This window comes from Cricetulus griseus, chromosome 2 (genome assembly GCF_003668045.3).
Source record: "Cricetulus griseus strain 17A/GY chromosome 2, alternate assembly CriGri-PICRH-1.0, whole genome shotgun sequence".
NCBI lineage: Eukaryota > Metazoa > Chordata > Mammalia > Rodentia > Cricetidae > Cricetulus > Cricetulus griseus.
The window spans coordinates 152,060,694-152,087,176 of NC_048595.1; the positions used below are offsets into that span (position 1 = coordinate 152,060,694).

General features: G+C 46.0%; 1 protein-coding gene across 1 annotated transcript in view; it reads right to left on the minus strand.

The window, feature by feature from the left end:
* The window catches only part of Chd7 (chromodomain helicase DNA binding protein 7), a 183,861-nt gene extending 157,855 nt beyond the window's left edge, over nucleotides 1-26,006 (minus strand). The window contains exon 1 of the mRNA XM_027398890.2: nucleotides 25,713-26,006. The gene's annotated coding sequence lies outside the window, so the exon portion shown is untranslated. The remainder of the gene's footprint in view (nucleotides 1-25,712) is intronic.
* Between the last annotated feature and the right edge of the window lie 477 nt (nucleotides 26,007-26,483).

A 26,483-nucleotide genomic window follows, 5' to 3' on the forward strand; every position in this document is an offset into this window, starting at 1 on the left:
AGACTCGGGAATCACTGCAGAACAAGGTACAGAAAGATTGTAAGAGCCAGAAACGATGGATGACAAAAAAAAAAAAAAAGTGTTTTCAAGACTCAGCAGGGAAGATGCATAGTTATAACAGCGTGTGCTCAAGATCAAGCAAAAGTCATAGCATGGTAGGAATGGGGAGATGGCAAGTTCTATCCCAACCTGAGGAGCACTGGAACCTGATCTGATGGCTGCTGGGAGAAGAGTAGTTTTCTTTAAGGATGTGACCCCTGGGAGGCTACCGAGCTCCAATATATGGTCCTACACCCTGACACACACTGGCAGCACTAAGGAAATTCAATGGGTCTAAAAACAAAACAAAACAAAAGACATGAAAATGGAAGAGTTTACTGGGAATATTTGGAAATGAGGAAACAGGAAATGGGCTTGATCAAAACACATTACACAAATTTTCATATATATATACATATATACATATGTTTACGTGTGTGTGTGTGTGTGTGTGTGTGTGTGTGTGTGTGTGTGTGTGTGTGTGTGTGTGTGTTAAATCTGAAATAGTAAAAAATAAGTTCTTAACCCAATAAGCTATTGCAGGTCATGATAATGAAGTATTATGCAGCAATTCCTTTTTGTGTCCAAATATACTGAAGGAAAGTGCCAATCCTGCTTAGCAAACAGGTTTACTAGCAGGTTTCAAAACTACAATTAGTTTAATCATACTTCTATTTAAAAAAAAAAGAAAGAAAGAAAGAAAGAAAGAAAGAAAGAAAGAAAGAAAGAAAGAAAGAAAGCTGGGCAGTGGTGATAAATGTCTATAAACCTAGCACTCAGGAGGCAGAGACAGGCAGATCTTGAGTTTTGAAGCCAGCCTGAGCTACAGAGTGAGTTTCAGGACAACCAGGGCTAACCAGGGCTACACAGAGAAACCCTGCTGGGGGTGGGGGTGGGGGGAAGTGGGGGGCAGGAAGTGAGGGAGGAGAGAGGGAGGGGGAGAGAGACAGACAGGGAGAGAGGGAGGGGTGAGAAATAGAGGAGGGGAGGACAGGCCTCAGGGAGGGAGGAAAGGGTGGAATCAGTGACTGGTGCTTTCTTCACTTTGTTCCTGGTTGTGAGAGACTTTCACTCTGTAGCTCATGCCCCACTTGAGAGCTTCCCACCTCCAACTCCAGGGAGTTTCCGGCATGTGCCACCATGCCCTTGCTGCATACCCACAGGAGTCTAATATAGTGACTATCTATCTGCCTGTGAGATGAAAACACATATTGTTCTTTTTAGAAATAATCTTTATCAGCCATATGCAAAATTCTGGTCAAGCAAAAAGTGTTCCTTGGAACCATAAACTATTTATTATATCGTGTGTAAAAATATTAAATATCAGAAAACGATGCCATGAGTTATTCCTACTTCCTGAATGCTGTCAATTTAAACAAACAGTCATAGTTCGACCTATCTGACCCCAAAATCAAACTTAAGCCACTTAAAAACTATTTTTGCACAGGTACAACAACAAAAAAAGTATTAATAGAAAATGTACTATATCATCCCACAGATCAAACAAGCAAACTCAACACAGTACGACTGGGGGTGGGAGGGTGGGGCCCCAAACTCTCCTTGCACTGCAAGTGCCCACTTTAAAACAAAAGGTTTCCTCTCCTGGGGGGGGGGGGTTAAGACACTCAATATGTTCTCCTCACCTTCTATGAGCATGGCCTTGGGGTTCTGCCCCTTTCCCACACAGACTGCAGGGAAGCTGCATATTGAGGCATACAGCAAGAACTACAGCAGTACAAACGTGCTTCACTTTACTAGGTAACGCAGAGCTGTGCATGGGGTTGAGGAGCTGTTCCTCAATGCAGCACAGCTTCCTGCTGCTTCTGCTACAAGTGTCACAAGTATTTTTCTACTTTCTTTCAAATCCCAAAAGGTGGGTGATATGCATAAAAGTCCAGGAACCCAAACGTGTTTTTCCTGTCATTATTACTCTATGAGATTTATTGATTTTTACTTCAAATAAAAATCAGTAACATTCAAGAAGTAGTTAGGAATAATGTTGTATGGTATGTATTTACTGTGTTTATTACTTTTTCAGGCTTGACAAAATTAGTGAGCTATGTTTTAGATGCAATTCATACTTCCAGGGCTGGTAATGGGAGTCAGTGGTAGATCACTTGACCAGATGCATAAGGCCTTGGTTTAACACCAAGCCCCACCCCCAGGGGGGTGGATATCACATTTAGCCTCAATTAGCAAATTTAATCTTTCAACAAGTCCAATTTTTCTTTTCTTTTCCAATTTTTCAATAAGACCACATAACTATCAACTATCGTTGTGAAATAACAAATGTGCGTAGTATACAGCCATGCCTCCTTGTTCCCAATTAATTTATACTCTGATTGAAGAGGCAAGGCAAACAAACAAGTTGTCTTGTTTTCTGCATTGCAGGGGAAAGAGAAGCCTTTCCAATGGCTAAGTATGCAAACTCCTAGTAGCCAAGTCACAGGTGCACTAACTGTGAACCATCTATTCCAGTCCCTTCCTAGAACACACAGCAGCACACTCTTTCTGGTTAAGGCCCATTCCTCGTTTTGGGGTCTCCATACTTCCTGACTTTCGGGGAGGGCTCTTACACCATCACTTACTTCCTTACATCCCTATTCTGTACGTCATACCCTACCTTTCAAATGCACCCTTCCCACTTGCTTTCACACACTCAAGGCCCTCCCATTTGTTTTTGTTTTGTTTTGTTGCTTTTAGGAGACAAAGCTCACCTAGCTTAGTGAGGGAAAGAGAAAACAATCTAGCAAGCCTGCATCTGGCCTGGCCTGCAGCCACTGGAGTTCAGTGCATAATCAGACAACCCTGTGGATGCAGAAGGACTAGCAGAAAATGGGTGTCAAAATCCAGCCAATACTCCACTTTAGCTAGGCCATGTACATGAACAAAGTCCCTCTTGCTAATTCTCAGAGACACCACAGTGCTAGAGGTAGCCCCATGAACATTAGCACCTGGCTAGCCATCTGGGCAAAGCAGCCAGCTAGGAGTCATCCAAAACACTCTCTTCCCTCTATAATGCCTACAGGTTTTGTTGCTATTGTGGTTGTTTTATGTCCACAACGTTTTTTGCCTTCACTTAAGTGTGCCACATGTATGCCTTGTGCCTGTGGAGGTCAGAAGATGGTGTCAGATACCCTACCAGTTAGAGACAGTTGTTTACTGCCATGTGGGAGCTGAGAATTGAACACAGGCCCTCTGTAAAAGCAGCCAGTCCTCTCAACTCTTCAGCATTCACATTTAATCCAACCAATCACTTCTTGATACATCCGTGGCCCCCACACTATCAAATCACTATGGTTTCTCATCTGGACTTGACTGGTACACAGAAGGCCCTGAGTTCAATCTCCCGAGGCCTCTCCAACCTATGCACATGGCTCAACCAGAATAACTGCTTCCCATGATTCTTCGGATCAAGAGGCCCTGTGCAGCCACAGCAGCTTTGGGAGGGAGCCTTGGCTCCAGTCCATGGTCCTCTGGGTGGTCCTTCTACAAGTCCCATTTAAACCAGAGGCCACCGAAACATCTACTGCTCCTTTTGCTTTACAAGGCAACAGTAACCAGAGGGCTGCTGAGATGACTCAGTCAGTAAAGGCACTTGACTGATAGCCTGAGTTCAAGTCCTCAGAGCCCACATGGGGGAAGGAGAGCACAGACTCCAGTGGATTGTCCTCTGACCTCCATGGGTGTGCTGTGGCACTGGTGTACGGCCATACCCTACACACACACACACACACACATACATACACATAGGCACCATAAATGTAAGCATCAAGTGTTTTTAAAGAATAGCTGGGGCTAAAGAGATGGCTTGGTGGTTAAAGAGTTAACATTGGACCTGAGTTTGATTCCAGCACTCACATTGGATGGCTCACAACCATCTATATAACTCCAGCTCTAGGGGGATCCACTGCCCTCTGCAGACCTCCATGGCTTACATACACAAAACATGCACACATGCACACATGTATGCTCACACATACTCGCACACACACAAGACACATGCATACCCATAAGTAACAATACATCCTTAGAAAACAATCACTAGGCTCTGGTTTTACTATTTGGCCCATAAGTTTTGAGCCCCTGATATTGCCTTTGTCATCTCTGTACCCCAACACTCAGCACTCAGAATGGTGCCAAGCCCAGGGACACTCCTAAGCAATCTTTGGGTCCATTAACAAACATGAAACAGCTGCTTCTGTTGCATTTGGGAGAAGGTTGAGGAAAAATAAAATACATGATCAAGCAGAGCAGTGCTGAGGAAAGTTTGCAAAGGGAGAAGTTTCTATGAATGGTTTTAACGGGGGGGGGGGGTCTGCTATGAAAAGGAAAAGGGCAACAGGATCCAGAGAAAATCCTACAACACAATCCCAGGAACGGCATATGTGAGCCAGTGTGCTGGACCTGGCCATGTTGAAGGGGGGTGGGGTGGGGTGATGAGCAGAGTATCCTGATAGACAAAGCGACAGCTGTGGTGTGACTAGGTGATACAGACAGCAGGACTCGAGGCCATGAGCTGCTGCCCAGATAAGCACAAGGGTAGCCCAGGCTTGACAGCCCAGGAGGGTGGAGGTGGAGGAGGAGCTGAGGCAGCTGCTCAAGACAGGGGCCTGGGGGAGAGTCTGTTGGTAGGACAGTCCTTCCGGGAGCTTGGAGCAATCCTGTCCCAGTTACACTCTCAGGCAGGGGTCTAAAGGAAATGAGTGGCTCTAGTTACTGAAACATTGTGACTGTTCATTCATATCAAAGGGGAGTAGAATGTAGGTAATTATTCATTGACAGAATTGTAGCCGTATGATTTCAAGAATGAAATTTTAATTTCCAAAATTAAAATTCATTATGAGGAAGACCAAAGAAAGCCCAAATAGCATCCTTTCCTTATTCTTCTCTCTCATTTCCTACCTTAACCAACAAGAGGAAGAGAACACAGCAAATTCTAACGAGTTCTCCCCTGGGCCACTCATGTCAATGCTATGACCCATCACTGGCCAAAGGCATTTTACGTGTGGGCAAGAGGAAGTAGGGCATTATTGTGTAATGAATGTCAGTTTTACAAGGCAAAAAAAATGGAAACGGGTGGTGGTGACAGAGGAGCATCAGTAGAGAGTCAAAGAGTCAAACACAGTTAAGATGGCTGTATGCTTTCCTACAGAAAAAAAAAAAAAAAATGGGAGTGAAGGAAAAGGACATGCACTGTGAAAGATGGTGCCATGATAGTCTAGCACATCCATAATCTCCCAGGATCATCCCTCCCTCCCATGCCACTTGTCCAAAGATGGGAGACACTAGACTGCCCTCCTACCATGTGAGTCAACCCAGATTGATCACTGGAACAGAAAAGACACACAGCCCCCACCACAGAGCCAAGACACACACAACACACACATACAACACACACACACACACACACAGGCACGCATGCACCCAATTAACTCACAGCCAATTGAATGAGGTCATCAACTGCCAGCTGCCCACAGACATAGGTGGAATCCAGCTGAGGTCAATATAAATTGACAACTCACAGAACTTGCAAGCTAACTCGATGGCTGTTGTTTAAAGTGCTGAGCTTAAGGACCATTTGTGACAGACCAACAAACAACTGGCAAAACTCAGTAGGAAAACTGAGGTCCCTACACCAGAAGGCAACCCTCTGGCACTTCAGTGCCCCATTCACCAGCAACTAAAAAGCTCCGGCAGACAAAGGAGTAGTCTAAAACTGGGGGCTTAGTGTACCACCAAAATCGGTCTCTACCATCTCAGAACTCAAGCTAGAGGGTCTTGGCATGAGAAGCTCAAAGGGTTCAATGGAGTCCAGTTCGTCTAAGAAGCTGAAATGGACAAGGGTTAGGCAACCTAAATTCAGTAGCTGTACCCACTAAGTTAGAAAAGATGCTTAAACTCAGCAGAAAAGTGAGATGTGATTTTTTTAAACATCTGTATTTTCTCACTCTTGAGCCCACAATATGTGTGACAAAAACCAGCACTAAAGAAAAAGGGAAAAAAAAACAGTTAAAAATATTTCCCAAGTTCACTGAATCCAGCTATACAAAGAAGTTACAATCTCTAGAAAGTCCCACTCATTCCCAACTAAGAATGCAAGTATAGCCACATAATCTGCTTAACTGTAGCACTTACTCTGGGAAATAAAACAAAAGATACAAAGACTGCAAGGGCTTTGTAGAGGTGCATAAAACCATCACTGAAAAAGACTGGTACTCACAGCCAGACTTTATTCCACCATAGTCCCCACTTCGTAAGTCCCTACTAACAAACTGGCCCCTGGGCATTTCACACACACACTCACAGCTAGTGACTAGTCCAGTGCTGCAACCTATAAACCTATTGCTGCAACCTATAAACCTATCGTTCATTCACATTCATATTCATTCATTCATATATTCATATTCATTCATCCCCCCCCCAACCCCGGCCTAATTTTATCTGCAGTCTGCTGATTTATTTGAATTGTTGTTAGCTACTGTAGATGACGTTCTGAATTACCCCAATTTCATGTTGGGAAATAATACATTGTGTTCACCTTCCATTAGATTATTTTTAGTCTAAACATATTATGCACAAAACTTGCTCTCATCAAACACTAAGAGGTAATTCAGACAGACTGCTGTAAATCTGTGAAGCCAGCCACCATTTCTGAAAAGTCTGGTGCTCTAAGGCAATGAATGTCAAGTGGCCAGGGCTGCATCCCTGCTGTCTTGGCTGCCCTCTCATCACTCCTTTGGATTACATATACAGGCACCAGTTCCCCCTTCAGGGATGATGCAGCTTCCCAAGGTCACACAGGACGGAAGAACAGGTTCTAACACAGAGCCCATGCCTCAGAAAGCTTCGGCCACTGAGCTCCAAGGCCTGTTGGGTAATGCATATCAACCAACTCCACCACAACCATGGCACAGGAAGATGGCCAATGCAGAGATGGCCCAGCAGACCTAGACACAAACTGCCAAGGTGAGAAGCCTCTCTGTAAGGTTTTCCTGAGCCCTGGGCAAGCCATTCTCCATGTGTTAACTCAGTATTTCACTCCTACCAATCTTTTGAAATGGAAAGTATTTCCATAGAAACAACTGAAAGCTCCCAAACAGCAGCAATCAAAGAAAAGAGGCCACTTCACTAGCCCACTTCACTGGAAAGTACATCAAGAGGCTGATCCCTCAACTCAGGGGGCTTAGGGTCAGGAGATGAGGACAGGTCCTGGAAGTTTGGGCCTTGTTTCTTACTCTAATTTCCTGTGTCCTCTCCCGGGCCACCCAACAGCACAGAGAGGTTCCAGGTAGGAAAGAGGAAGGTACTATCCCACAGCAAGAAGATACCGAGCAGGTCACAGCTGAGGTTATCCCAGGCAAAAGAGTGGCTGTTGTTGGGACTGCCAATCAACACAAAACTTACTTTCATCGGAGTGTCAATGAAAAAGCCTCACTCTAGGTAACCAGAAACAATAGTTAAGATATCAAGGTGTAAGGCCAGATGCCTTTAATTCAAGCCTTTAATTCAAGCACTCAGGAGGCAGAGGCAGGCAGATCTCTGAGTTCACGACCAGCCTGATTCATATAGTGAGTTCTAGGCCAGCCAGAGCCACATAGAGACCTTGTCTCCCTGCCCCCAGCAAAAGGGGTCAGTGTGTACAATTTTGAAACTACTTCAAAATTCTGAGTTCATCTGAGCAGCCACATTCTTTTGGGTGGCATCAAATATCTGGTTATTATAATGTACAAATCTGAGATAGAGGAAGGCCTCTTATATTTTACACAGCTCTCCTAAGGTTGAGCACATTCAGTCTTTCACCAAACAGAAGGGGAAATGAAAAGGACTCTGACCAAGATGTTAGTAGTAATGTTCTATGGGTGGTTAGCACAAACTTACTCTCATGACTCTCTTCAAGAACACTGTCTGCTCCTCTCCCTGTACACTGCTCATTTCAATGCCTCAAAGGCAGTACCTGCCATCTTTACCACAAAGCTCCAGGCTTCCAAGGACACTAAGGCCCAGCAACCCTCCACCTCCACCATGCTTTGGTCACTGACAACCAAGGCAGCTATCAGAGCATTGGTTCCCAGTATCAGTATATGCTAGACTTCTAGGGAGAGGCACTACTCATCACTATTTAAAAGCAAGCAAACTGAGCACCAAAAGTCACTGGCCCAATACCCCAGGCAGAAGGACTCCAGCCCTGTGCTTTGAGCCCAGGCAGTCTTTAGCTCCAGCACTTATACCAGCCTTACAACTAGACATTTTAACTTTTTTTTTTTTTAAATGACTATCATTTACATGTAGTCCTTCTCTATGGCTGCTGGAGGAGGAATAGCTAACACTACTACAATCGGTCCACACATTTTGAGTCTGTAGGAAATGATCTACCATGTATTCGTTTTTTTCTCGTCGGGAGACATGTTATAAGGGGTTACTTCATGTCAGTATGCAGATACACATGCCCATGTACACACATTCAGAAGCTGCGAGAGTATCTTCCTCTAACCTCTCTCCATTCTTGCCTTTTTACAGGGTCTCTCTCTAACCATAAGTTAGCTAGGCTGGCTAGCCACTGGGTTCTTGGAACAGATCTTCCCTTGTAATGCTAGGGTACAGGCATGAACAACCATGCCTGGCCTTTCACATGGATGGATGCTGAAGATTAAAACCAGGTCCTCATGCTATCATCTTTTGACCCTGTACTCTTAACACATTCTAAGCACAGTCCTCTCAGATTATCCAAGGTACAAAAAGCTAAGCGGTGCCTTCTTGCTTTGTATTCCTGAGTAGTCGATTTTAAACTTAGAGACAGGAACTGTTTTCCTACTTTGCGTACAACACAGGTACTGCCTAGTGCGAAAGCTCCACACTACACTCAGAAACCCCATTCATGGTGGCGAGCAGTGTATTTCTTGCTTTACTGTTAGTTTTAATAGAGTTTGGCATCACTCCTACAAAACAATCTTGGTGATACTATTTTATGGCATTCAGTGTACCGACAGCATCTGGCAGAGTGACACTATGAAGAGCTGCTCACTACCCTCCAGGGTTGGGTCTAGCAGCCAAGCAGGGTCATGTGGAAACAAGTCCATCTATGCTGTACTGTGTTGTGTGTTGTGTACCGTGTGCTGTGTGCTATGTACCATGTGCTTTGTCTGGCAGGGGCTATAAGGTACAAAGCCACACCGGGTGTGATTCAAGTGACAGACCTTTTGGCTTAAGTTTCAATTTCAGATACATTCAAAAAGTTTTCTTTTACTCCATGAACAAAAATGTAAAATAAAGTGATTGCCAATTAAGAAGTTATTACTTAGAGAAAGGTGCTTTTGTTTATTTATAAATACAACAGAAAAGACACATCTTACAATTGACACTGAATTAAATTTAGTGAGATACAGAAATGAAACAGAGCTGCTTATGTTCTGGTTCGCTGGCCTGGGCTTTGTGCGACCGCTGGTCCAGTTACTGGTGATTAACATGGGGGCAACGCGTCACCTTGTTACTGCTTTTCCTCTTCTCACATTTCTGTTTGCCTCAGAAGATAACAGAGATCACAAAACAGGGAACTAAAGGTACCAGTCTGCAGGAGACAAAATCCCTGAAATTACCTTAATAAAAAAGCTGTTGTGAAAAAGACGTGTGTGTGTGTGTGTGTGTGTGTGTGTGTGTGTGTGTGTGTGTGTGTGTGTTACCTTGAAAGTTTCCCAGACTGTGTGCTCAAATGTGCTTCTCTAGTACAGTAGACTTAATTCCAAGGTGAAAGAGTTCTGGACCCTCACCTCGTACAGACTCCTGCCAGGACACAGTAAACCTTTAATTCAAGGTACTGACATCTCCAAGGGCTGCTCCATCTCCCAAGTTTCAAAATGGGCCTGAAACCTGAGCATTAAGTGTACAGTAAATAATGCAAATTCAGATGTCAGCTCCAGAAACCTAAAAAAACAATGCTTGGTTTTGCTTCTGTTTTGATTTTTTGATGGTCAGAAAATGGGGGATGGCCTTTTAAATTCAGCTGCCAAGAGAAAGAAATTTCTTCCGGTAATAAAAATATTTCAAATACTGCCAACCACTCTAAAGAGGGGGTGGGGGGGGAGAAGAACCTTAAAGCAAAGCTGGATTTTTTTTAAGACCGTAATTAGTTAAATTATTTTTAAACACAAAAAGATTCCCGGTTTACACCACAAAAGGGATGAAAAACTATGAATTCTTCCATATAGTATCATTTGGCTTCTCTGATTTTACAGTCCTCTCAGTATAACATTTCTTAAGTATAAAGGGTAAGAAAATAAACAGTAAAATAAAAACTTCCCACAGCTCAATCAATTTATTAAGTGCTAACAGTACAGGAAGCAGAGCAGGGAGTTTAGATGAAGTCCTGTGTTAATCCCCATTCCCACAGGTGGGGAGACTGAGTCCTCAGTGATGTAACATGTCCCTGCTCAGTGGAACCAATTAGTCATTTGTCCAAAGCCACAACATGCAGATAGCTTGGGAGCGATTCAAACCAGACCTGGCCAACTTCAGAGCACAGCTTTTACCAAGCAAGGGAAGCCATCAGCCCTGAAAACTATCCATTTCTCTTTGGCTTTTCCGACAATTATGATTTAACCGTAGGTAACATTGTTTTGTGCTCTACTCTTTGAAGCCTTCTGTTTCCCTGAAGCATGATCTGAAATGTCTGCATGATATTCTAACATAATACAAAATACATTTAACCCCACCCTCCACTCCACAGTGTGGCTGTTCTCCTTTAACAGCTGACAGGCCTCCGGACAACTTCTTGGGACAGGTGACTGATGCACTGCCGTGGCCATATATAAACTTCTTTTTTTTTTTTTTTTTTTTTTTTTTTTTTTTTTTTGGTTTTTCGAGACAGGGTTTCTCTGTGTAGCTTTGGAGCCTATCCTGGCACTCGCTCTGGAGACCAGGCTGGCCTCCAACTCACAGAGATCCACCTGCCTCTGCCTCCCGAGTGCTGGGATTAAAGGCGTGTGCCACCAACACCCGGCTATAAACTTCTTTATACATACACGGCCTTTCCAAAGGTTTGCATTGTTTAAACTTCTGGCAATAATAAGGTAACAGGTCTCATCACACTCTGGAAAGAAATATTTCAAATGTTCACAATTTGACAAGAAGAGGGTTATTTTCATTGATAATTTGGGGGTTTTCATTTTGAGAATGCATGCATCTTGCAATGTAGGCCGAGCTAGGCTCTAACTTAAGAGTGAACCTCCTGCCTAGCCCCCAAGCACTATAGTTACAGACATGTACCACTGAGCCCAGCATATGTTACGCCCATAATTTACAAGTTAAGTGGTGGACTTAAATTCATTTTGTCTACACCACTGATAGTTCCCTTCCTGTTTTCTAGTGTCCCTCCTCAGAGGACACTCAGGTACCAACCCACACTGAGCCATGTCCCTGAGAGTCACAGGTAACCCTCCTACACTTCATTTTCCCTGCTCTCACCAAGGCTCTACTGCCTCCTGGCTGGGCTATTTCAACAGCCTCTGACTTTTTGCCTGTAGTCTCTCTTCAAATGCAATCCATCACACATTGCCAAACTAACCTTTCGTCTCCATTTCCATCATGGAACCTCAGTGAGGACCTCACCCAGGCTGAACTTAAATTGCACCACAACTCAACCCTCTCCTACCTCTCCAACCTGCTACCCTCCTCCTGGCCAGCACTCCCTGCCTCCCAAGGAGGCTCCTGGGACTAAAACCTGAGAGGAGGAGGAGCAGGCAGCAGTGTGGGCCAGTACTGTGTTCCTCACCAACAGGCCACTGCTCCAGGCAAGCCACCCTCATGAGAGGGCACTGGGACACAAAGCCCTGCCCTGGCTTCTGCAGGCTTCTGGGTGGGCTATCGTTTGTTCACATCACTGCTACCTCTCCATTCTATGGGGAGAGACTAGTCACCCTTCTGACTCAGTCTCTCAGCTAGAACACTGACCACACCTCAATATGCCTTGTAGCGCTTCTTCACACACAGTGCCCTTGCTTCTTCACACACAGTGCCCTTGTCCCATGTGGTCAGATGTTAAATTGTACTTCCAAGCAAGGGGAAATATTTCCATAACTCCCAGAGATTAGCACAGCTCTAACTTTATACCAGCATGCCTTCAACAACAGTAAAGTCAGACCAAAAGGTCAGCAAGAACATCCTACAAGTCTGTCTGCACAGCATTTGGGACGCTCATAAAATCAGTTTTCAACAGGCATATCCATGCTTTCAAATGCCAAAAAAATCATGCTGTAAGTCCCTCACAGAACCTGCCGGCTGCTCTGCAAAGACATAAATCTGAAAACATTGAGTTTTCCCCTAGTCTTAATGGCCATGTCTCTGGATTCATTCACCCACTCCTTAGATCTGACAGGGCCTGGACCTCTATGCAGAAATTCACATTTGAATAAATTTGGATAAGCCTGGCTTTCTGATGCTCATTCCTAAAATCCTGTAAGGCAAGTTCTCTGTCTCACTGTGGGCCTTGGCTGAAGGGGACCACAGCTCTAACACGTCTCTATACAGTCCAGTTCCTAGAGCCAATTCACCTCAGCACTGGGTTCCTTCCCAGATCTTCCGTGAATGGTTTTTGCACTTCCTGTTAATACCATGTTAAAATGACAGTGATCCACAGGTTAATAGATTAAACCCACACCATCCTGTAAGAACCAAATGTTAACAATGTTCTAATCAGATGCCAGGAATGTGGTAATGGGGCCACAATAACTTACCTCTTCCCTACCCACATTCTGAACCAGCTGGAAGAGGCCACACAGGGGCCACCCCCAATGCCTACGATAAGGAACCTCTACATGAAACTACCTGGCCCAATTGCACTCGGAGCCTTTTCCATGGGAGATGCCCCATAAATCTTTCCTGGAGGAGTAGAGTTGAAGCCAGCCCCCTCTCTGTGGTTACAGGAGCACACAGGGCCCTTCTCCAAACTGTACAGCCAAGACAGAAAGTCACCAGGACACAGGTGTAAATGAGGGAAATGCCCTCCACAGGAGCAAGCAAGGAGCAAAGAGGTTCCCCCAAATAGGTCATCTCCCTGGGCAAAGAATAGTGATGATAGCATCTAAGTGGCCTGCGACTATGCTCTCAAAGGCCCACAGTGCCAGGAGGAAACACAAGGACACCAGCACACAGAACATTGAGTGCTGCAGATGTGGTATGTTCCAGCTGCCTGTGCCTGGCAGCCAGGGTGGGTCCAGAGCAAGAGCCAAGAGGGAACTTTCGTTAGAGATCTTGTAGATCTTCCTTCTTGTACAAGAAGGAAGAGGGGTTGTGCTGTTTTAGAGACGGGTTGGAACACTAAAGATGAAGTCTTCAGTGCAGTACTGAAAATAATAGTTTTGGAGTCACATGTGGAAACAAGAGCTAAAGCTGTGATCCTGAGGCAGACCCACAGAAGGTGAAGGGAAGACACCTAGTACAGGAAGAAAAGGAACGCCAACAAAGGCTGTATAACGGATGGCTCAGGACCCCAGCGGCCTGCTCATCAAGGTCCAGAACAAGTATCAAGAGATGGGATCAACAGACCCAAGACTGAAAGGGAACTGCTGCTCCTCTATCTGCAGATGAGCATCTTGCCCGCACGGCACCACACTAACAAGCCCTGCACTACCCACTCATCAGACTACTCAAACAAGCTCTATTTAAATCCACAGAAATCATGCTGGTTTGCAATGAATAAACTATTCTCAACAGATGTTGCCACGTATCAATTTCTCTTTGCATACACCTACCACACATCAGAACTACTCCTAAAACTAGTTCCTAATTAGGAGATGGCAGAAATGAGAATAAAACTTACAAATAAACACAAAGTTACGTATCCTGGAGGGTCATTGTTTTAACAGCACTTTCCACGGCTTCTCACTTTCCCCTTGCATGTTAACTGGCTTGCCAAAGAATGGCTACAAATTGCCCACATTGATGTAAAAAAGTAACATCCCTCCTAACATCCCCCAAATACATTGTAACAATTTATATATTCCATTTCCTGAATCCTTTCCCTTTCCAAAGTATACACACTGGGAAAAAATAAAGAGTCTTCTAGCAGTGCTTTTGGGGTTACAAAAGTCAAGAAATTATCCATTGCATTCAGTTTTGTCCTTATTAATGCATTTGACAGTGCCTTTTTCTGCTGGGCACTCATAGCTGTTGTTAGTCTGCAAGTTTAAAACTTAGAAATTGGCGAGATGGAACCCTGCGCTGAACCACAGAGTTCATTAATCATAAAGTTTATTATAGGGCAGGAGAGTAAGAAAGAGGAGAGAGGAGAGAGGAAGAGAAAGAGAAAGAGTGTGAGAAGAGAGCATAAGTGGGTGAGGGACTGTCTTTTAAAGGGATCCTTTACACCTGCGTGCAGACTTAGTTCCCGAGGAACCCTAGGCTAACCTGGGTACTGCCTGAGTGGATTCTGCCAGGTAACTGGGGCAGGCCAGCATAATGCCTGAACCTTTCAACAGCTAAACAGAATGACTCAACATCCCAGTCTATCATCAGAGTTCCTTACAAACTAGGTATGTGCTTCATGCTTGGTATATTTGTTTTTATTTTCTGTATATGCATGTTTTGCCTGTTTGTGTATAAACTACCTCCATACATGGTACCCACAAAGCCAGAAGAGGACCCCTAGAATTGATCCCCAGTGTGTGTGTGTGTGTGTGTGTCTCTGTGTGTGTGTGTGTGTGTGTGTGTGTGTGTGTGTGTGTACACCATGGCACACAAGTGGGGATCAGAGTACAAGTTGCAAGAGTCTAGTTTCTCTTTCCTGTGTGGCTCACAGGAACTGAACTCAGGTCATTAGATTGGGCATCGAGTGGCTTTACACTCTGAACCATCTAACCAGGCTTGTAATACACTATTTCTATTTGGGAAATTGGTATCACCACTCAAGATTTTATCACTCCTTTTAAAAATCTACAGACAAGGAACACACCCAATTACATGCAGGTCTAGACTCATCACACTTGACAATTCTATATACACTGTGCAAGTGCTAGGTGTCACTAAAAGACGGACAAATTCTGGGAGCTGGTTCCTTCAATGACTATATTTTGTGATCAGCCTAGGGTATACTTACACAAAGATGGCTATGATATCACTGGGTAATACGATGAACTAGATATCAATCCTTCAAAGACCCAATGCCATTATGTGGCAGGTGACTGTCTTTGAAGGTCTACAAGTATTTTGGAGGCTCCATACTCACAAGTCAGTGTTCATACCAGGGTTCAGAATGATGGAGTACCACAACTGCAAGCCTACAGCATCCTGGGCAACTCTGCCATGGGCAGTGAAAAAAAAAAAAAATGCCCAGTGAATTTACCTTGGAAAAACATTGGGGAGAAACTTCCTGAGAAACAGCTCTGCAATAAACTAAATAATTCAGCGTTTTGGACTGAGCAGTGAGGACAGGACTAGCACATGGTACATTTTGTGATGAGCCTGTGTCTTTCAGGTTGAAGTGTCTGCAACTGATAAGATAAAACATCTGAGGAGAGGGGGCCTCACAGACTAAAATCCGTTAATAGGCAGCTTGCAGCCTCTCAGTTTCTCTCCAGGAACTATGCTAAGAAGCACAGGTGTACCAGATCTCAGTCTGGTCTTCATATCCTTCTAAGAACTGGGCTGTTCTGATAGGAACATCCTAAGCTCTTTCTATAGAAGAGGTGATGGGGCCTCGGGCTGGCAAGTGTACCTGTCCTGACTCCAGTCAGCTATACCCATTAAATACTGTGAACTCAGAAAAATATATTAAACAATCTCTAAAACTACATCCATCCCCCTATAAAATGACAATTACTATTCCTACCTCAGCATTCCCCCTAATCCTACCTCAGGATCCAGTGAGAATTGTTTGTGTAGACAGCTTAGTAAAATGCTAACACACAAAGTCTAGGCTCCATAAATGTCAGCTATTTGGAGCACTCCCTTGAACCACTAGACTACTTTGAAGAACTTTCATTTTTCTGCCCCAGTCTAAGAAACAAGATAATTCTCTGGGAGCTCCACTAAGTCTTCTCTTTCCTGAAAATGAAGCTTCCTCATGTTCTAGCTGCCATTCACGTCCCAACCTCCAGCCCCAAACTTGCTCTACAATCCTAACCCAATAATCAGAGGTCTAGGAATGAGGAGTCAGTCATCTGTTCTGAGAATGGGGACCTGGAGCTCCTGAGGACTTGGGTCTGACAGAAATCAGACCTTTACACTTCAGAACTAACTGAACCTGCCCAGCCCCTGACCAGAAAGGACAATGTCACCAACTATTTGAAGGACAGAAGGTCTAGGAAAAGGGAGAAATAGTTCGTTTCTGGAAAGACATCCGCAGATCAACGCAGAGAGCACTGTAAAAGCTAGGGAAGATCAACTACTACACTGTCGCTTTCAGAACCAGAGACTTGGATCTCTGGGTAACCAGCAGCAGCAGCAGCAGGTAACTGCCATGTGGTCATCCTGCTGGACGAAGGTGTGTGCAAGTATGAGCTTCCGAATGTCTAGTCTGAGGACACGTGAGGACTGCAGAGCCCATCACCACTGCAGGCCATTCGCTTCTGTCTACTCATCCGTTAAGATCATAGTCTAGGGAAATTTTTAATTAAAACCAAAATCAAGGATTGACAAGATTGCTTGGAAAGTAGTGACATTAACTGCCAGATTTTGATGATCCATTTGAATCCCCAGGACTCTCATATGGTGGAAAGAGAGAACCAGCCCACGAAAGTTGTTCTCAAACCTCCATAGGCATAGTGTGACTTGTGCACTCACACACACACACACACACAAAATAAATAAATGTAACATTTTTTTAAACAAGGCACATGGCTTGATGGGTTCGGCGACTAAAGGTCAGCTGATAAAAATAACAGCTGCTCACCCGATAGGCCATATTGCTTTACCACGTGCTTCTGGCACACTGAGTGCCCACTTGATCTCACCATATCCTTGGGTGGATGGTTGTATCAGAATCTCCATTTTTATGATCCATACCTGGTCTCTCTGGCATAAGAGTTCAAGTTTCCAGACCCCACAGAGTATGTATGTATGGCCTCCATAAGTGTTTTCATCTCCACTGAAGTGGAAGTGTTATAGGGTGAAAGGCACAGAGTCTAAACATTTCATGCCAAAACACCACAAGATGCCACAAACATACCAAGAGCAAATAGGCAATATGGACAGAGACAGCCCAGGCTGGCACGATTCAACAAAAGAATCTGCTATGTGGTTGTAGGGTAGCACTCGGACTTTTAAAGCACCTTTTCTTATTTCATGAAAGTGAAGGCAGCCTTGGTAGCAACATTAGCTATGCAAGCAGATTCTAGAATGTAGCCAATCACGGTTCAAGCTCCTCCACCACAGACTGTAGTGGGGATAGCTCCAGTGAGCTTAAACTCTCAAGCCTCAGTCTCCTCAGCTGCAAATGGAGATAATTCTACCCAATACCTGGAGTTGTTCCTGCTGAGTAATTAAAAGCCCCATTAAAACACTCAGGACCGTCTATAAGGTGTAACTCAGTGGTACAGCCCATGTCTACTATGTAAAGTCCTGGACTTAATGCCTGACTCCCACGGGTTGCTCTGACCTCTACACATATGCTGTTGGCACAGTCACATATGTGCACAACACATCAGCTCACGCTCACGCTGGCGCTCTCTCTCTCTCTCTCTCTCTCTCTCACACACACACACACGCACACGCACACGCACACGCACACGCACACGCACACGCTATTATGATTATTGTTATCTTGTAAGATAATTGAGTGTTTTGCTTTTCTTCAATGCCCAACACACAATTTAATCAAGACTTTGAAACTTTCAGGAGTTTGGCATGATTATTTTGACATGATCTACATATCTGAAATTGATTAAAGCAAAAAATTCAAATCAACAAGGTCAAGTACAGAATATAGAAACTTTAAGTTCTCTCTAAAGATCAATGGTTAACAGTTCTCAGGTCCCACCCATACATAAAGTAATTGCCAGGCCCACACACTATAAAACACATCTGATATTAAGGCATATTCTTGTAGAGCTATGCTGAAGCTGACTGTATTACTCACCTAGAACACTAGCAGGCACTACCTTTGGAAGCTAAATGTATACTTATTATTCTTGAACGAACATCTCATTGTTTACCTGCTCATGTTAAACATACTTAATGGTTTCTAGGTATGTTTAAGTAAAATGCACATCTGTAATTGTTTTAAGTATTAACAGAACAGATTTCTACAATGTCCCAATCTCTCAGAAAAATGAACAGAAGACATGAAGCACTCCTTAAATAGTTAAGTAGTTCCCCTACCTGCTGCAGAACTAAGAAAGAAAAAAAGAAAAAAAAAAAATTACCAAGGTATCTACAGCCTTTATCAGCCACACTGTCAACCTGACTGTTTAAGATGACATTCTCAATAAGATGACACAGCAATGCTACCACACATCTGAGTCCGGTTGTTCCCGACACAAAGGCTGGAGTGGAAGTGCACGTCACCTGCAGTCCTGCTCAGTAGCAGTAGCTCTATGCCTGACCCTGTATTGATAAAATAAATACATGGTGTAAAACTCAAACTCACCATATGATTTCTGCTGCCCCCTGAGTCACTGCTGAAGCCAAGAGAAGGATAGCCCCCCAAGTAAACACTCACTTCAGGGGTTACACAAGAGCTCTCACCACAGCAGGCCAAAAGCACCCTTCCATCACCCTACAACTCCAGTAGAAATGATTTCTCAAACCTCGAACACATGCTGCTAACTAAACCAAACAAAAGAGGGTATCTTAAAGGAGTTTTTTAAAAATTGGAACTAGGAAGTTGAAGAAATAGTAGCAGAAATATACTCCCACCAAAGAGCTGGCACAGGGCATCTGAAATGTTAGTGAAAGCACTGAGGTTTTATACTAAGAGACCCTCAAACAAAGATAGAAAGTTCCAGAGAAGACATCTTCATTTGTGGACAAAAAATAAAATAATATATAAAACCAACCAACCAAAACAACAAAAAAAAAACCAATTAGCAACAAAAAGTTTAAGGTTAATGCTCAGAATTTTCATAATTTCTTAGCTCATATATTATTAAAATCCACATTCAGAAGCTTTTCTGGGTTTGTCAATTGACATCTCTCCTCTGCCACTAGCACCCATGTTGTATATAATCCACTTTCTACAACTGAGCAAAGTGTCTTTGAAGATAATTTACATATTAAACTGGTTTACACATACTCCACTAAACACCAGGTAAGTATTCAGGCCAAGGCTGTTATTTTTTCTGAGTATTTAAATAATATATTCATTTTACAACACCCACGTAGGATTGCAACTGCCTCAACACAATTAACTCCCTCCAAGTGAGAAGCCCAGCCCTGGAAGCACATGGCACCCACAAGTTATCTTCTGGAAGCCCAAGGACCTTGTCTGAATACATAACAAGCAACTAAAAAGAGCTTCCAGAAGAGAAGACACAGAGGGCAAACGCAGCCAAGTCTGGTTACCACGGGATTCGTGCTCAGCCTCTGAAGACCAGACTCCTACAGAGACACAGAAATGCTACACATTAGGCCAGCTGCAATGGTTACCGCCCCTTCTCCCCCCCCAACCCTCCACCCCCGTGGGCTTACCTACCATACATTAACATCTTTAAGGGGAAGGTAGTAGATTATGCCTACTACCACTAACAATGGAAAGACGATTACAGCAACTGTTACCCAATCCATCGTCAGGACCAGTGATCTCAGTCATATGCTCAAAGAACTCATGGACATCTTCCTCACATGCCATCCTCGTCAGGTGTCTGCTGCCTCCACGAATAGCATCACCAGCCAGCCAAGAGGGCGATGTGCTAGAAACTGACATCCCCAGAGACCTCTCTTCCAGGACACATCCATCTACCTTCAGGTCTGATTCACTGAAACTCCTACAAATTTCCCACATCTGCCCATTGCCCTACACCTCCAAGGACACCAATTGAGTCTACTTCGGCATCCATCCCAACTAAAGTGGACAGGATGCTGCCTACATTTTTCTGTTCTCCTTCTACCTACCCACCCATCCATTTCATCCCAAAGACAATTCTGTTCACGTCAATAATACTTAACACTTAGTACTACAGCTTTCTTCCAAAATCCCAAATTCCACATCTTGTCAATGCTGCCAAAGCTGAATGCTGCCTGCCTCTGGGGGTCTCATCTCAAAGAGGGCACTACTTTCTATCATGTCCTCATGCTTTCCTAGACACCAAGATATGAATGACAATGCTAAAGCCATTTCTCAGTGGTTAAGACCACATAATGGTGGAATTCTGGAGTTATAACCTGTCATCCCGATGTCCACAGCACCCAACCTCACAGCAGCTTGGCTTTTTGAAACTCTACCAAGTGTCTCATGTCACCACTGTGTTTCCAGTCTGTACTGTTATACCTTTCAGGTGGTAGGTACCCAAAAAAAAAAAAAAAAAAAAAAAAAAAAAAAATACTGGAATCAAAAACAAACAGGACAGAAAAACCTACTAAAAGAATCCAGAAAGCCAAGCCTATTTATTGCCTACACAGGCAGCATGAGGCCCAAATGGGCACTAAGTATCTACACAACTCAATCAACATCAACAGCCACCAAAGTATGTTTCTCCATGTCAAAGTAAGAACAAAACAAACACCTCCACAAAACACTCCCCCACCAAAAAAAAAAGAAAGAAAAAGAAAAAAAGAAAAAAAAAAAAAAAAAACCTTCTCTGAGACAACATTCATGTTTGCAATGGCCTGACAAGTAAAATGTACACCATCTAGTTAGGGTGATGAACACATGATCCTACACTGAAAAGGGTAATCAAATGTTGGAATAATTATCTCTGCTCTTTTCAAAATAGATAATCATGGGGGTGGGGGGAATTCTAGCACAGTGGAGGAAACTACCACTGATTTTAGAGAGCCCTAGAAGCCTGGTTCTCATGTGCTCCAGAACTCTAAAGACAGAAGGTACTCTCAAGTCATTCCATAAAGACGAGCCAAACTCTCCTAGAGCTAACTCGGTTTTCCAGCAGATGAGCCCACGCCTCTCCCACACAGCACACCATACTAGGCACTAGAGAGACAGGGGTGCCATCTCAATTAATTAATCTCTTGGCTCTAGTTTTTTAATCTATGAAGTCAGAAAGTTCAGCAGGCTCTCTAAGGTCCTCACACTCTAAATATCTGAAGATTCAGTGACCATAAAACTAAATCCTATATGACAGTATATTTATGATTGGTGCTTTCTATTACAACACAGCTGATTTCACTTAATAATGTAATATATTAATAAAAGACACACACAATCAGTGTTTTTAATTACCATTCCTGCTCTGGGCTCCCACCATGACCTACTCTGACCTTCAACCATATCTGCAACACGAGTGACGCCCAGATTGAAGCCATTGCATCCTTGTATTTTATAGAAATAAATGTTTACTCCCATTTTTTTAAATTTTAAACAGCACCAGTCATCTTTAATTGTCAAAGATTTTTAGACTAAACAGTTTTCTTAAGAAAGAGGACTGGGGCTGGAGAGATGGCTCAGCAGTTAAGAACACTGGCTGTTCTTCCAGAAGACCCGGGTCCAATTCCCAGCACCCACAAGGCAGCTCACAACTGTAACTCCACTACCAGGGGATCCAACACCCTCACACAAACATGCATGCAGGCAAAACTCCAAAAAGAAATAAAAAAAAAAAATTTTAAAGAGGACCATTTTATCTTACAAACTAATGGTTCTAATGGCTTTAGAAATCAGTGAACAAAAACGCTCAGTTCTAATTTTTAAATGGCATAAAAGAGTATCTCTTCTAAATGACATACAGATGTGTCTGTAAGACAATTCAGAGTCACAGAGGGCCAACATGTTCCTTCAGGCATAGCTTTACCTCTCAAATGCCCTTCCCAATGCTGTCAAGTGCATTTAGCTATGCCTACACATATGCATGTCTTCCATGTAGCAGGCACCTGAATTTGGGGAGTGATCGATTTCTTAAGAACAACTTTAAAAGCCATGCTTTCTAGTTGCACACCTGCTCAGCCCTGACTGAGTACTGCCAATGTTGTGATGCCTCATTTACAGGATGTGTTTATAAGATGGCCACAGTGTCTGCTATGAAACCAAAAGGCCCTGTCTGGATAATGGAGAATGAGAGAACTACCACCTCCATGGCTTTCCTTGGAGTCAAGACAAGCAGAAAGAAGTTTCTCTGCTACTAGAGAGTAAACTCCCAGAGGGAAAGTCCTGCCTCTTACAGAGTTCCACAGTGGAAGGCCTGCACAGACAGAATGAAAATTAACCCAATGTAAGGTAACTGAATGGCAAGCTAACGTGAGCATGCACAGCAAATAAAATATAATTCCAGGTTTGAAAGAACTGTCCCAAATCTGGCTCCCACACTGCACTACAGGTCATACAGCAGATGTACAGAGGAGTATGTCCCTGTTCCCTGCTGAGAGATTTGAAGTACTTACTTAGCTCCTGACTTTACATCAGTGTGCAAAAAAGACTGCAATGTGTCCTTGACGTTTAAAACCATACAAGAACTTATGGTGCCCACCTCTCAGTAAAACCAAGACTAACAGAAAACACTCCTTTCAGAGAAAGTATTGGAAATATTCCACATGTCAAACTGATTTAAAAAAAAAAAAAAAAAAAAAAAAAAAAAAAAAAAAAACTAGACCAAGCCTAGCTGAATCCACTAAAGCACTATTTTAACAAGTTTCTGACTGCAATAATATTGGCATCTATATTTTCAACCTGAGTTAGTGGGTAACTAGTTTATTTTTTTCCCTAGAAAGAGAAAAATAAAAGTTGAGATTTGACTATCATCTACATACCATGTTTCTTCTGTCTTTTGTGCTAAAGACACAAGAGAGGGAATCAATTTAAAAACTGATGTCAAAATAATTCCACTAATAAAACCAGTTTAAGTAGAGCTTGGAATTCACACAAGTTTTTTAATAACTTATTTTTATCTAGAAACTCTTTGAATATTGAAAGCATAAACATGGGATAAAATTTATAAACTTCAGACTTACTAATCTGTCCAGTTTTGGTTGTATGGGGGGGGGGACAAAATGTTAAGAGAATATAAATAATCCCAATAGTCCGGGAACAACCTCAAATCCTGAATATCACACGGAGGAAATTCACCTGTTACAAGCCTGTCAAAAATCCATGATGTCCCTTAACCAGGAAGAGGGAAGGGGAATGCCTTATTCACTCGGTGGACAAAAAGAAAAAAAAAATTCATTTTAAGTAGCTCCTAAGATTCCTTGATCAAGTCCTTTTCCATTCCCAATATTTCCTTTTACTTTGCTCCTTTTTTTTCTTGCAGTTTTTCAGGGAAAATAAACTTTTCATAAGCAAACTGGAAGACTTAAAATGTCTCCTACTTATCACCTAGAAAGGCAATCCGAGTCCTCTGTGCCCCAAGCATCTAGCTTTCAGCCTCTTTATTATCGTTGTCAATGAATGGGCCCCAGTCAAATGAAAGCTGCCATTTTAGGGGAAAGACTGGAGGGCTTTCTGTTGTGCAACAGCGAGACAAAAACACTGCGCGACAGATGTACTCTGGGGGCTGGGGAGGATGCAACTTCATAAAACCACTGTTCAAGTTATTTCTCGGACATTAATGTAATCGAAACGTAATTATAACTGGAATAAATCAGGTACGGAGCTGCTGGGTCATAGCCACTAAGATTTTTTGTCATCGTTAGAACGTATCTGTGAGGAAATAAAGAGATGTATTTTTCTCCCGCTGATTATCACACGTATGAAGAGTATTCTCCCTCTTACTGAAAGAGAATTGGGGGAAAGTAACAGTGAACCCCTTAGGAAGATGTCACCCACTGCAAAGGCGGCTTCAATTTAAAAATAAAAAATAAAAACCAGGGCTCTCACAAAATTATTTAAAATAATTTAATATATTCCAGAGATCCAGCTCTGAGGATAGAGACAGTTTCAGTAAGTTATTTAAATCGATTACTAGATAATATACAACGGGAAACTAAAAAGTATACTTAGCAAGTGGAAAGCTGGATAGTATATCTAATTCTAGCAATTCAAAGGAAACTCTCCATGTGGGTTGCTACTTTTCTTTTGTCCATTGTCTGTTCAGAAGAGGGAAGAAGAAAAAAAAAAAAAAACTAGTTTAAAACCGAGGCGTGAACAGTCTCTAAAAGTGACCTCCTGGGAGAACGGTACTGCCCGGCCGCAGCACTCCCCGCGCCACCCGCTCCACGGGGGCGCTCACAAAGCGGGCTGCCGGGCCGGAGTTTGGGGTGCGCTCCCACGGCGCGGGGCTCCTCGAGGCAGAGCCATCCGAAGAAAGGCGGCTCGGGAATGATGGCTGCTCGGGGCCGGCGGCTCCTTCCCCGGAGCCTCCTGACCAGTCCCCTGCCCCCGCCAGCCGGTCGCCCCCTCCCCGTGCCGCTCGCCCCGCGCTGCCTCGCCAACCCCGCACCGCGCCCCGTCGCGCCCCGCCCGCGCCCCGCGCCCCCAGCGAGCCCCGTCCCCGGTGCGAAGCAAACAAACAACGCGTCCCCCGCCGCCCTCCTTCCTCTCCCGCTGACCGCTCGGCCTCCAGCCACCTCGGCCGCTCGCCCTCGGAGCTGGCTCTCTGCGGGGGCACCGCACAACCCCGCCGCTCCGGGACCACCTGGCGACCCCCGCCCCCGCCCGGACCCCCGACAGGCTGGGGGGGAGGGGAGCAGGGACGCGAGTTGGGAATCGCGGATTAAAGTCGCTATTATGCCGCCGCCTGCGGCCGGGCCAGCTCGGCAAGGTGGGGTCCCCCGGTCGCCCGCCCGCGCTCGCCCCAGCCCGGCTCCCTTTCTTCTCGTCCTCCCGCACTTGGGAGCCACCGGGGAGCCCCGGTAGCCCCTGGCTGCGGGCTCGGAACTCCGCGGCCGCCGCCGCCGCCGGCTGAGCTTGGGACGCCCCCCGCGCCGCGTGTTCGCGCCGCCCCCGCCCCGCCCCACGCGGCGCCCCGCGCACTTTCCCTGCCGCCGACCCACCTCGCCCGTGGCCGTCCCCGCGGGGCTGGCGCCGCCGCGCCCGCAGGGACGCACTTTGTTCGCGCCGGTGCGGCCGCCGCTCCCGGCGAGCGCGGCGTGGTCGGCCGGAGCGGGGGGCGGGGCGAGGCGGGGGCGCCGCCGTCCCGAGCCCCGCGCTCAGCGCCCCGCGCCCGCGCGCCCGCCCGCCGCTCGCGCCGGAGTTGGAGCCCAACTTTTTCCTCCTTCCCTTTTCTCTCGAACGCAGCCGGCAACTCGTGCTCGGTGCCGGCGGGAGGAAACGCGCTCGCGCTCCCCAGCGCGCAGACACGCTCCCTCCAGTCCCCGTCCCCCCCGACGCCGGCAGCACAACAAAAAGCCATTTACATGCGAGGAAGTGACCCTCGGCCGCCCCGCGCGCCCCCGCCGCCGCCGGCCCCGCGGACGCAGGCAAAAGTTGGGGCACCGGGCGGCGCTCGGGCGCGGGTTCGGGCCCCGCGGGCGACCGGGCGGGTGGCGCTGCGCTCCTGCCGACCGCGACCCCCGCGCTCCTCTCCCCGCGCCCCGCACACGCCCAACTCCCCGCTCGCAACTCGGCGCGGCCGCGGTTCGGCCCGGCGCGGTTTCCTGCCGCCGCCCCTCCCGGGGGCGCCGGAGAAGTCTGCGCTCACCGGCTCGCTCGTTCGCTCGGGCTGGTCCGCCGCCGCGCGCCGTGGGGAACAAAACGCAGAGCGCCTCCGGAGTTGGCTCGGCGGCCGCGGCCAGGGGCTGATCCACGGACGCGGAGTTGGCCGCGCGCGGACGGGGCTCTGGCGAGTTGCGGGGTCTCCGGGTCCCCGGGCCGCCTCCTCCGCTGCGCTCCTTTGTGTAATTCCACTCGATTCAAGTTTAATCCGATAGTTCCCGAGCACGAGCGCGTCCGCACCACCACGGCTCAACCCCCGCTCCGCCGCCGCCACCGCTGCCGCCGCCGCCGCCGCGCCGCGGCCCCAGCACGCAGCGCCTGCGCGCGCCCTGCTCGCCACGAGCACGAGCCTCCGGGACCGCGCGCGCGCGCCGCTCCGCTCCGCGCCGCGCCCGCGCGCCCGCCACTGACAGGCGCCTGGCATAATTTATGCAAGAATTCGGCCGGGGTGGCGGAGGCCGCAGAGAGGCCGAGAGAAGGGGGCGGCGCGGCGCGGGCGGCCGCCCCTTCCGTCCTGCCGGGCGCCGGCGCAGCGGGCGGATGGCGGTCCCGGTGCGCGGTCGCCACAGCCTCTCGGGCCGCCTGCCGCGAGCGCTCGGGCACGGGTGCAGACGTTGCCACGTTTCCGAGCAGCACCTTCCCGTAGCTGCGGTGCGCCGCCCTGGGGCAGGATGCCGAGGCCCGGAGCTCGTAGTGACCCCCGGCCACCGCGAGGGGTGTCCAGCGCCGCGCGGACGACGGAGGCTGGAGGTGTTTG